At 43.9% G+C, this 13,854-nt stretch overlaps 1 pseudogene; it reads left to right on the forward strand.

Moving 5' to 3' along the window:
- Positions 1–12,674, forward strand: part of LOC124027451 — a 17,174-nt pseudogene extending 4,500 nt beyond the window's left edge.
- Positions 12,675–13,854: the final 1,180 nt, after the last annotated feature.

A 13,854-nucleotide genomic window follows, 5' to 3' on the forward strand; every position in this document is an offset into this window, starting at 1 on the left:
AGTCCCTGCTAGTGTAACGGATGTGAAACGGCTAGCTTAGTTAGCGGCGTTGCGCGCTAAATAGCGTTTCAATCGGTGACACCACTTGCTCTGAGACTTTGAAGTAGTGGTTCCGCCTTTGCTCTGCAAGGGCCACGGCTTTTGTGGAGCGATGGGTAAACGATGCTTTCGAGGGGTGACTGTTGTTGATGTGTGCAGAGGGTCCCTGGTTCGCGCCCGGGTATGGGCGAGGGGGACGGTCTAAAGTTATACTGTTACACTAGACTGTGCCTGAAACAATGCATCATGATGAGATGCAAGGAGGGACACATTTCCAGCATCTTTGGTGTTAATATATAAATAATCTAGAGAACATTGTTGACTTTGACATTAGTCCTGTGTAGCTCAGTGGGTAAGAGCATTGGCGTTAGCCGTGCCAGGGTTGTAAAGGTTCAATTCCTGCAGGGATCATGCACACTGGTAAATGTATGACGTGGGAAGTGGCTCTGATGTATATTGTTGTTATTTGGCTGCGTTTCAGGTATCAAGCCTCGTCCCAAGTTCACGGCGATCATCCATGCTGTGACTCCCCTGGTCTCCCAGTCTCAGCCCATCCTCAAGCTACTGGTGGCTGTCGCCAAGTCCCAGCACTGTGTCCAGGTAGACTAACTCACATCTCAACACTGTGTCCAGGTAGACTAACTCACATCTCAACACTGTGTCCAGGTAGACTAACTAACTCACATCTCAACACTGTGTCCAGGTAGACTAACTAACTCACATCTCAACACTGTGTCCAGGTAGACTAACTAACTCACATCTCAACACTGTGTCCAGGTAGACTAACTAACTCACATCTCAACACTGTGTCCAGGTAGATTAACTAACTCACATCTCAACACTGTGTCCAGGTAGACTAACTCACATCTCAACACTGTGTCCAGGTAGACTAACTAACTCACATCTCAACACTGTGTCCAGGTAAACTAACTCACATCTCAACACTGTGTCCAGGTAGACTAACTCACATCTCAACACTGTGTCCAGGTAGACTAACTCACATCTCAACACTGTGTCCATGTAGACTAACTCACATCTCAACACTGTGCCCAGGTAGACTAACTAACTCACATCTCAACACTGTGTCCAGGTAGACTAACTAACTCACATCTCAACATTGTGTCCATGTAGACTAACTAACTCACACCTCAACACTGTGTCCAGGTAGACTAACTAACTCACACCTCAACACTGTGTCCAGGTAGACTAACTAACTCACACCTCAACACTGTGTCCAGGTAGACTAACTAACTCACATCTCAACACTGTGTCCAGGTAGACTAACTAACTCACATCTCAACACTGTGTCCAGGTATACTAACTCACATCTCAACACTGTGTCCAGGTAGACTAACTAACTCACATCTCAACACTGTGCCCAGGTAGACTAACTAACTCACATCTCAACACTGTGTCCAGGTAGACTAACTAACTCACATCTCAACATTGTGTCCATGTAGACTAACTAACTCACACCTCAACACTGTGTCCAGGTAGACTAACTAACTCACACCTCAACACTGTGTCCAGGTAGACTAACTAACTCACACCTCAACACTGTGTCCAGGTAGACTAACTAACTCACATCTCAACACTGTGTCCAGGTAGACTAACTAACTCACATCTCAACACTGTGTCCAGGTATACTAACTCACATCTCAACACTGTGCCCAGGTCACTCCCAACCACATGCCCATATGTGCTCATCATGGTCAGAATGAACCCAGAAATCCCTCAGCATGACTCAACACTTTGTCCAGGTAGGCAGGTCGGGCTCACATCTCAAACACTGCGCCATGCTGTACGTGGTTGGCATTGATAACTGCTGTACGTGGTTGGTATTGATAGTGCCATGCTGTACGTGGTTGGTATTGATAGTGCCATGCTGTACGTGGTTGGCATTGATAGATCCATGCGCTGTACGTGGTTGGCATTGATAGATCCATGCTGTACGTGGTTGGCATTGATAGACTCCATGCTGTACGTGGTTGGCATTGATCTCAATGCTGTACTGGTTGGCATTGATAGCTCCATGCTGTAGTGGTTGGCATTGACCATGCTGTACGTGGTTGGCATTGATAGCTCCATGCTGTGTGGTTGGCATTGATAGCTCCATGCTGTACGTGGTTGGCATTGATAGCTCCATGCTGTACGTGGTTGGCATTGATAGCATGCACTGGTTGGCATTGATAGTATGCTGACGTGGTTGGCATTGATAGATCCATGCTGTACATTGGCATTGAACACTGTGTCCAGGTTGGCATTGATAGATCCATGCTGTACGTGGTTGGCATTGATAGATCCATGCTGTACGTGGTTGGCATTGATAGATCCATGCTGTACGTGGTTGGCATTGATAGATCCATGCTGTACGTGGTTGGCATTGATGATCCATGCTGTACGTGGTTGGCATTGATAGATCCATGCTGTACGTGGTTGGCATTGATAGATCCATGCTGTACGTGGTTGGCATTGATAGCATGCTGTACCATTGACCATGCTGTAGAAAGATCCATGATGGTTGGCATTGATAGATCCATGCTGTACTGGTTGGCATTGATAGATCCATGCTGTCGTGGTTGGCATTGATAGATCCATGCTGTACGTGGTTGGCATTGATAGATCCATGCTGTACGTGGTTGGCATTGATAGATCCATGCTGCGTGGTTGGCATTGATAGATCCATGCTGTACGTGGTTGGCATTGATAGCGCCATGCTGTACGTGGTTGGCATTGATAGCGCAATGCTGTACGTGGTTGGCATTGATAGATCCATGCTGTACGTGGTTGGCATTGATAGCTCCATGCTGTACGTGGTTGGCATTGATAGATCCATGCTGTACGTGGTTGGCATTGATAGACCCATGCTGTACGTGGTTGGCATTGATAGATCCATGCTGTACGTGGTTGGCATTGATAGATCCATGCTGTACGTGGTTGGCATTGATAGCTCCATGCTGTACGTGGTTGGCATTGATAGCGCCATGCTGTACGTGGTTGGCATTGATAGCTCCAATGCTGTACGTGGTTGGTATTGATAGATCCATGCTGTACGTGGTTGGCATTGATAGCTCCATGCTGTACGTGGTTGGCATTGATAGAATGTACCCAGAAATATAACTCCTTCTGCAACAAGAACCTTGTTATTTTGAGTTTAGATGTATAATTATATGTCTGTGTTGCACGTGTCATGTTGTCGCCCATATACAGTGGGGAGAACAAGTAACAAATCAAATCAAATCAAAAATCAAATCAAATTTTATTTGTCAAACACATGGTTAGCAGATGTTAATTACATTTACATTTAAGTCAAATCTTATCCAGAATTACAAATTGGTGCATTCACCTTATGACATCCAGTGGAACAGTCACTTTACAATAGTGCATCTAAATCTTAGATGAGAAGGATTACTTATCCTATCCTAGGTATTCCTTAAAGAGTGGGGTTTCAGGTGTCTCCGGAAATTGACTTGTCCTGTGCCACCATTCTAACAGTTTTGACTGGGCTGAGCGGGAACTGTACTTCCTCAGTGGTAGGGAGGCGAAGGCCAGAGTTGGATGAACAAGCCCTTGTTTGGGTGTAGGGCCTGATCAGAGCCTGGAACTGAGGTGCCGTTCCCCTCACAGCTCCGTAGGCAAGCACCATGGTCTTGTAGCGGATGCGACTTCAACTGGAAGCCAGTGGAGAGGGAGGAGCGGGGTGACGTGAAGAACTTGGGAAGGTTGAACACCAGACGGGCTAATGCGAGTGTAGCGAAATGCTTGTGCTTCTAGTTCCGACAATGTAGTAATAACCAACAAGTAATCTAACTAACAATTCCAAAACTACTGTCTTATACACCGTGTAAGGGGATAAGGAATATGTACATAAGGATATATGAATGAGTGATGGTACAGGGCAGCATAGGCAGATACAGTAGATGGTATCGAGTACAGTATATACATATGAGATGAGTATGTAAACAAAGTGGCATAGTTAAAGTGGCTTGTGATACATGTATTACATAAGGATGCAGTCGATGATATAGAGTACAGTATATACGTATGCATATGAGATGAATAATGTAGGGGTATTTGATACACTGCCCGATGTTGCAGGTTTTGCTACTTACAAAGCACCTTTGATTTAAAAAAACTACAGACCTCTACATGCTCTGTAAGTAGGAAAACCTGCATCTCTATCAATGTTACATGAATGTGTGATTTTATATCAGGTTATCATAATTCATATACAGTCGAAGTGGGAAGTTTACAGACACTTAGGTTGGAGTCATTAAAACTTATTTTTCAACCACTCCACACATTTCTTGTTAAACAAACTCTAGTTTTGGCAAGTCTGTTAGGACATCTATTTTGTGCTTGACACAAGCAATTTTTCCAACAATTGTTTACAGACAGATTAATTCACTTATAATTCTCGGTGTCACAATTCCAGTGGGTCAGAAGTTTACATACACTAAGTTGACTGTGTACTTAAACAGCTTGGAAAACTCCAGAAAATTATGGTTTAAAAAGCTTCTGATAGGCTAAATGACATCATCTGAGTCAATTGGAGGTGTACCTGTGGATGTATTTCAAGGCCTATCTTCAAACTCAGTGCCTCTTTGCTTGACATCATGGGAAAATCAAAATAAATCAGCCAAGACCTCTGAACAAAAATTGTAGACCTCCACAAGTCTGGTTCATCCTTGGGAGCAATTTCCAAACACCTGAAGGTACCATGTTCATCTGTACAAACTGTAAGCAAATAAACACATGCAACCACGCAGCCGTCATACAGCTCAGGAAGGAGATGTGTTCTGTCTCCTAGAGATGAACGTACTTTGGTGCAAAAAGTGCAAATCAATCCCAGAACAGCAGCAAAGGACCTTGTGAAGATGCTGGAGGAAACAGGTACAAAAGTATCTATATCCACAGTAAAACAAGTCCTATATTGACATAACCTGAAAGGCTGCTCAGCAAGGAAGAAGCCACTGCTCCAAAACCGCCATAAAAAAGCCAGACTACGGTTTGAAACTGCACATGGGGACAAAGGTCATACTTTTTTAGAGAAATGTCCTCTGGTCTGATGAAACAAAAATAGAACTGTTCGGCCATAATGACCATCGTTATATTTGGAGGAAAAAGGGGGAGCTGACAAGCCGAAGAACACCATCCTAACCGTGAAGCACGGGGTGGCAGCATCATGTTGTGGGGGTGGCAGCATTCTTTATGGGGGTGCTGCAGGAGGGACTGGTGCACTTCACAAAATGGATGGCATCATGAGGAGGGAAATGATGTGCATATGTTGAAGCAACATCTCAAGACATCAGTCAGTCTTCCAAATGGGTCTTCCAAATGGACAATGACCCCAAGCATACTTCCAAAGTTGTGGAAAAATGGCTTAAGGACAACAAAGTCAATGTATTGGAGTGGTCATCACAAACCCCTGACCTCAATCTTATAGAAAATGTGTGGGCAGATCTGAAAAAGCATGTGCGAACAAGGAGGCCTACAAACCTGACTCAGTTACACCATCTCTGTCAGGAGGAATGGGCCAAAATTCATCCAACTTATTGTGGGAAGCTTGTGGAAGGCTACCCGAAAACATTTGACCCAAGTTAAACAATGTAAAGGCAATGCTACCAAATACTAATTGAGTGTATGTAAACTTCTGACCCATTGGGAATGTGATGAAAGAAATAAAAAGCTGAAATAAATCATTCTCTCTACTATTATTATTCTGACATTTCAATTTTTTAAATAAATTGGTGATCCTAACTGACCTAAAACAGGGAAATTTTACAAGGATTAAATGTAGTAGCTTTTGATTGTGATATAATCCATCCTAATGAAAACATCATTTTATGTATGTAATATTTTTCCAGGTGATCGTCCTATGGAACTGTGACAAGCCCCTCCCGGCCAAACACCGCTGGCCTGCCACAGCCGTACCTGTCCTAGTCATAGATGGGGAGAGCAAGGTGAGTCCTCAGTACCTGTCCTGGTCATAGATGGAGGAGAGCAAGGTGAGTCCTCAGTACCTGTCCTGGTCTTAGATGGAGGAGAGCAAGGTGAGTCCTCAGTACCTGTCCTGGTCATAGATGGAGGAGAGCAAGGTGAGTCCTCAGTACCTGTCCTGGTCATAGATGGAGAGAGCAAGTTGAGTCCTCAGTACCTGTCCTGGTCATAGAGGAGGAGAGCAAGGTGAGTCCTCAGTACCTGTCCTGGTCATAGATGGAGGAGAGCAAGGTGAGTCCTCAGTACCTGTCCTGGTCATAGATGGAGGAGAGCAAGGTGAGTCCTCAGTACCTGTCCTGGTCATAGATGGAGGAGAGCAAGGTGAGTCCTCAGTACCTGTCCTGGTCATAGATGGAGAGAGCAAGTTGAGTCCTCTTCCCCTATAGCTTCACATACATCAATGTGCTGATGGATACAGAGAGAAGTCTAAATGTAGCCCAAGTAAGCACATTCTAGTCACGGATATTGATTGTGATCAGGTATCTAGTGACTTGTATTGATTGTTCTGAGATATCTAGTGACCCTTATTGATTGTTCTCAGATATCTAGTGACCCTTATTGATTGTTCTGAGATATCTAGTGACCCTTATTGATTGTTCTGAGATATCTAGTGACCCTTATTGATTGTTCCAAGATATCTAGTGACCCTTATTGATTGTGATCAGATATCTAGTGACCCTTTTGATTGTGATCAGATATCTAGTGACCCTTATTGATTGTTCTGAGATATCTAGTGACCCTTATTGATTGTTCCAAGATATCTATGACCCTTATTGATTGTTCCAAGATATCTAGTGACCCTTATTGATTGTTCCAAGATATCTAGTGACCCTTATTGATTGTTCCAAGATATCTAGTGACCCTTATTGATTGTGATCAGATATCTAGTGACTTGTATTGATTGTGATCAGATATCTAGTGACCCTTATTGATTGTGATCAGATATCTAGTGACCCTTATTGATTGTGATCAGATATCTAGTGACCCTTATTGATTGTTCTCAGATATCTAGTGACCCTTATTGATTGTGATCAGGTATCTAGTGACTTGTATTGATTGTGATCAGGTATCTAGTGACCCTTATTGATTGTGATCAGGTATCTAGTGACTTGTATTGATTGTGCTCAGGTATCTAGTGACCCTTATTGATTGTGATCAGGTATCTAGTGACTTGTATTGATTGTGCTCAGGTATCTAGTGACCCTTATTGATTGTTCTCAGATATCTAGTGACCCTTATTGATTGTGATCAGGTATCTAGTGACTTGTATTGATTGTGCTCAGGTATCTAGTGACCCTTATTGATTGTTCCAAGATATCTAGTGACTTGTATTGATTGTGCTCAGGTGTCTAATGACTTGTATTGATTGTTCCAAGATATCTAGGTACTTGTATTGATTGTTGTTGCAGTGACGAGCCTTACTGTTTGTTGCTGTGTCTTCAGGTGATGAGCAGTCGTTTCCTGCCCTATGACACAATACCAACAGACGCCGTTCTGAGTCTGGAGAGGATTTCTCTCTACTACTGAGGTGAGTTACTGCCAGGAGTTTATTACCGTATGTAAACTAAAGGGGGTACCACAGGGTTCTATTTTAGGCCCAGTTCTCAAAACAAAGTTTATTTGTCACATGCGCTGAATACAACAGGTGTAGACCTTACAGTGAAATGCTTACTTACAGGCTCTAACCAATAGTGCAAAAAGGTATTAGTTGAACAATAGGTAGGTAAAGAAATTAAACAACAGTAAAAAGACAGGCTACATACAGACAGTGTGGTTAGTCGGGCTGATTGAGGTAGTATGTACATGTAGAAATGGTTAAAGTGACTATGCACATAAGATGAACAGAGAGTAGCAGTAGCGTAAAAAGAGGGGTTGGCGGGTGGTGGGTGAGACACAATGCAGATAGCCCGGTGTTCACCATTTTATATAAATGACAAAAACGGTCAACTTCAGCTATATATGATGGATGCACTGTCACAACAGATGAGCTGAATGGAAGGATTGCGTCATGTACTGTAGTTGTATTACGAGCTATAGGTGCTCAATGTTAAACCACTCTCTCTCCCGTTTTTGCAGGTGGACTTTGCTTTCACGGTGTGGCAGAGTTTCCCAGAGAGGATTGTGGGATACCCGGCCAGGAGTCATTTCTGGGACAGCAACAAGCAGAGGTGGGGTTACACCTCCAAGTGGACCAACGACTACTCTATGGTCCTGACAGGAGCTGCTATATACCACAGGTGAGAAGACTGAGGCTTGTTAGATTAGGGCTGACTACTCTATGGTCCTGACAGGAGCTGCTATATACCACAGGTGAGAAGACTGAGGCTTGTTAGATTAGGGCTGACTACTCTATGGTCCTGACAGGAGCTGCTATATACCACAGGTGAGAAGACTGAGGCTTGTTAGATTAGGGCTGACTACTCTATGGTCCTGACAGGAGCTGCTATATACCACAGGTGAGAAGAGTCCGGTTTGTTAGATTAGGGCTGAAACAAAACGGGGCAGGAGGGTAGTTAGCTCTCCAGGAGTAGGATCGGGAATCCGTTGAGCCCTCAGCTTTCACTGTTTCATATCAAAACAGCTATAGGGGAGCTGAATGAACTCTGACTCCCAACTAATGTTACCTGTCCTCTAGACATTATCACTACCTGTCTTTACCTGTAGATATTACCACTACCTGGAGATATTACCACTACCTGTCTTTACCTGTAGATATTACCACTACCTGTAGATATTACCACTACCTGTCTTTACCTGTAGATATTACCACTACCTGTCTTTACCTGTAGATATTACCACTACCTGTAGATATTACCACTACCTGTCTTTACCTGGAGATATTACCACTACCTGTAGATATTACCACTACCTGTAGATATTACCACTACCTGTAGATATTACCACTACCTGTAGATATTACCACTACCTGTCTTTACCTGTAGATATTACCACTACCTGTAGATATTACCACTACCTGTCTTTACCTGGAGATATAATCACTACCTGTAGATGTTACCACTACCTGTCTTTACCTGTAGATATTACCACTACCTGTAGATATTACCACTACCTGTCTTTACCTGTAGATATTAAGACTACCTGTAGATATTACCACTACCTGTCTTTACCTGTAGATATTACCACTACCTGTAGATATTACCACTACCTGTAGATATTACCACTACCTGTCTTTACCTGTAGATATTACCACTACCTGTCTTTACCTGTAGGTATTACCACTACCTGTAGATATTACCACTACCTGTCTTTACCTGTAGATATTACCACTACCTGTCTTTAACTGTAGATATTACCACTACCTGGAGATATTACCACTACCTGTAGATATTACCACTACCTGTCGATATTACCACTACCTGTCTTTACCTGTAGATATTACCACTACCTGTAGATATTACCACTACCTGTAGATATTACCACTACCTGTCTTTACCTGTAGATATTACCACTACCTGTAGATATTACCACTACCTGTCTTTACCTGGAGATATTACCACTACCTGTAGATATTACCACTACCTGTCTTTACCTGTAGATATTACCACTACCTGTAGATATTACCACTACCTGTAGATATTACCACTACCTGTCTTTACCTGTAGATATTACCACTACCTGTAGATATTACCACTACCTGTCTTTACCTGGAGATATTACCACTACCTGTAGATATTACCACTACCTGGAGATATTACCACTACCTGTAGATATTACCACTACCTGGAGATATTACCACTACCTGTCTTTACCTGTAGATATTACCACTACCTGTAGATATTACCACTACCTGTAGATATTACCACTACCTGTCTTTACCTGTAGATATTACCACTACCTGTAGATATTACCACTACCTGTAGATATTACCACTACCTGTAGATATTACCACTACCTGTCTTTACCTGTAGATATTACCACTACCTGTAGATATTACCACTACCTGTAGATATTTCCACTACCTGTAGATATTACCACTACCTGTCTTTACCTGTAGATATTACCACTACCTGTAGATATTACCACTACCTGTAGATATTACCACTACCTGTAGATATTACCACTACCTGTAGATTTACCACTGTAGATATTACCACTACCTGTAGATATTACCACTACCTGTCTTTACCTGTAGATATTACCACTACCTGTAGATATTACCACTACCTGTAGATATTACCACTACCTGTAGATATTACCACTACCTGTATTTACCTGTAGATATTACCACTACCTGTAGATATTACCACTACCTGTCTTTACCTGTAGATATTACCACTACCTGTAGATATTACCACTACCTGTAGATATTACCACTACCTGTCTTTACCTGTAGATATTACCACTACCTGGAGATATTACCACTACCTGTAGATATTACCACTACCTGTCTTTACCTGTAGATATTACCACTACCTGTAGATATTACCACTACCTGTCTTTACCTGTAGATATTACCACTACCTGTAGATATTATCACTACCTGTAGATATTACCACTACCTGTAGATATTACCACTACCTGTCTTTACCTGTAGATATTACCACTACCTGTAGATATTACCACTACCTGTAGATATTACCACTACCTGTCTTTACCTGTAGATATTACCACTACCTGTCTTTACCTGTAGATATTACCACTACCTGTAGATATTACCACTACCTGTCTTTACCTGTAGATATTACCACTACCTGTAGATATTACCACTACCTGGAGATATTACCACTACCTGTCTTTACCTGTAGATATTACCACTACCTGTCTTTACCTGTAGATATTACCACTACCTGTCTTTACCTGTAGATATTACCACTACCTGTCTTTACCTGTAGATATTACCACTACCTGTCTTTACCTGTAGATATTACCACTACCTGTCTTTACCTGTAGATATTACCACTACCTGTCTTTACCTGTAGATATTACCACTACCTGTAGATATTACCACTACCTGTAGATATTACCACTACCTGTCTTTACCTGTAGATATTACTACTACCTGTCTTTACCTGTAGATATTACCACTACCTGTAGATATTACCACTACCTGTCTTTACCTGTAGATATTACCACTACCTGTAGATATTACCACTACCTGGAGATATTACCACTACCTGTCTTTACCTGTAGATATTACCACTACCTGTATACCAGTTACCTGCCGGCTAGTCTGAGGGACCTGGTGGACCAGCTGTCTAACTGTGAAGACATCCTGATGAACTTCCTGGTGTCAGCTGTCACCAAGCTGCCGCCCATCAAGGTCACCCAGAAGAAACAGTACAAGGAGACTATGATGGTGCAGGTGAGGTCTTTCTGGTCTTTCCCGTTTGGTCTGCTTAGGAACAACAGGAGATATTACTATACAGTGCCTTGCGAAAGTATTCGGCCCCCTTGAACTTTGCGACCTTTTGCCACATTTCAGGCTTCAAACATAAAGATATAAAACTGTATTTTTTTGTGAAGAATCAACAACAAGTGGGACACAATCATGAAGTGGAACGACCTTTATTGGATATTTCAAACTTTTTTAACAAATCAAAAACTGAAAAATTGGGCGTTTAGATATATAATTACCTAGATGACCCACCCATGTCACACCCCGACCTGACCAACATAGAGAATAACAGGCTCTCTATTGTCAGGGCGTGACAAGAGCATCGTCAATGAGGAGTTTTACACAAACACATCCAACTAACTTTTCAGATGCAGGGTACAATAACATTTAATTTAACACTGAATTTGATCCTTCTCAGGAACAACTCTGGCTTTGAGTCCCTGGCTTCTGTACCATATCTGTAGGGGAAAATGGTGATAAAGATCATTCTCTATTTATTTCCCATTTCTCAGGAAGTGCACAGGAAGTGCACAGGAAGTGCTCAGGAAGTGCTCAGGAAGTGCACAGGAAGTGCCGTGGCTTTTTAATGTTATTTTTTATTTCCTTTAATGTTCCTGATGACTTCAACAGATGCCACAGGTTCCACCTGCGTTGTTATAGATGTTTATTTTTGTTGCGTAAATAGATTTGGTTTCTGGCCTGAAACAAATAAACAAACCAATAACTACAGTTAAACCATCAACTTTAATTGGTAACATTATGAATCCATCAGTACTAATATCTCTGTCTCTCTCTCTCTCTCTCTCTCTCTCTCTCTCTCTCTCTCTCTCTCTCTCTCTCTCTCTCTCTCTCTCTCTCTCTCTCTCTCTCTCTCTCTCTGTCTCTCTCTCTCTCTCTCTCTCTGTCTCTCTCTCTTTCTCTCCCCCCCTCTCTCTCTCCCCCCTCTCTCTCTCTGTCTCTCTCTCCCTCCCCCCCCCCCCCTCTCTCTCTCTCTCTCTCTCTCTCTGTCTCTGTCTCTCTCTCTGTCTCTCTCTCTCTCTGTCTCTCTCTCTGTCTCTCTCTCTTTCTCCCCCCCCCCCTCTCTCTCTCACAGACCTCTAGAGCGTCCCGGTGGGCCGACCCAGACCACTTTGCCCAGCGACAGAGCTGCATGAATAAGTTTGCCAGCTGGTTTGGCAGCATGCCCCTGGTGCACTCTAATATGCGTCTGGACCCGGTGTTGTTTAAAGACCAGGTGTCCATACTGAGAAAGAAATACAAGGACATAGAGAGACTATAACCACTGATCCTCTGTGTCTCCAAGTGGGGAGGGACCAGAACCTGATCCTCTGTGTCTCCATGGTGGAGTGGGGAGGGACAGAGAGAGACTAGAACCAGCCTGATCCTCTGTGTCTCCATGGCGGAGTGGGGAGGGACAGAGAGAGACTCAGCCTGATCCTCTGTGTCTCCATGGTGGAGTGGGGAGGGACAGAGAGAGACAGCCTGATCCCCTGTCTTCATGGTGGAGTGGGGAGGGACCCCTGATCCTCTGTGTCTCCATGGTGGAGTGGGGAGGACAGGAGAGACTAGAACCAGGGTGTCTCCACAGAGAGGGACTACAACAAGCCTGAGACCCCTGCTGCCATGGTGGAGTGGGGAGGGACCTATAACCAGCCTGAGAAAGGACAGGAGAGTAGAGGGACAGAGAGGGACTACAACAAGCCTGAGACCCCTGCTGCCACCTAGAAGGACAGGAGAGTAGAGGGACGGAGACACACAGAGACCCTCCCAGAGAGAAGGGAGGAACAGGGGAAGAGAGGAGAGGAGAGGACAGGGCGCTGTGGAGCCAGGACGCCACGGTTGACCCTCCCAGAGAGAAGGGAGGAACAGGGGAAGAGAGGAGAGGACAGGGGGCTGTGGAGCCAGGACACCACGGTTGACCCTCCCAGAGAGAAGGGAGGAACAGGGGAAGAGAGAAGAGGAGAGGACAGGGTGCTGTGGAGCCAGGACGCCACGGTTGCGTCTTCCACCCACACTCTCCATCTTTGTACGCTGTTGCTGGTGCCAACAGTGGTAACCGTGACAACCCCAGGCTGTATTTTGGTAGGAGCTGTACACAGACAGAAAACTAGTTCATGCACAAATGACAACATGGACTGGGGAGGGGGTGGGGGGGGGGACTTGGTTCTATAACTTTCTACATGAGGAGAGTCCATGGCTGATGCTGTCTTCTCAGAGTCAACACGACGGCCGTTATAGTCAAGGAGAGACCCTGACTGATGCCGTTATAGTCAAGGAGAGACCCTGACTGATGCCGTTATAGTCAAGGAGAGACCCTGACTGATGCTGTTATAGTCAAGGAGAGACCCTGACTGATGCCGTTATAGTCAAGGAGAGACCCTGACTGATGCCGTTATAGTCAAGGAGAGACCCTGACTGATGCCGTCTCCTCAGAGTCAACACGACTGATGCGTTATAGT

Source organism: Oncorhynchus gorbuscha, unplaced genomic scaffold (genome assembly GCF_021184085.1).
Source record: "Oncorhynchus gorbuscha isolate QuinsamMale2020 ecotype Even-year unplaced genomic scaffold, OgorEven_v1.0 Un_scaffold_3243, whole genome shotgun sequence".
NCBI classification, from domain to species: Eukaryota; Metazoa; Chordata; class Actinopteri; order Salmoniformes; family Salmonidae; genus Oncorhynchus; species Oncorhynchus gorbuscha.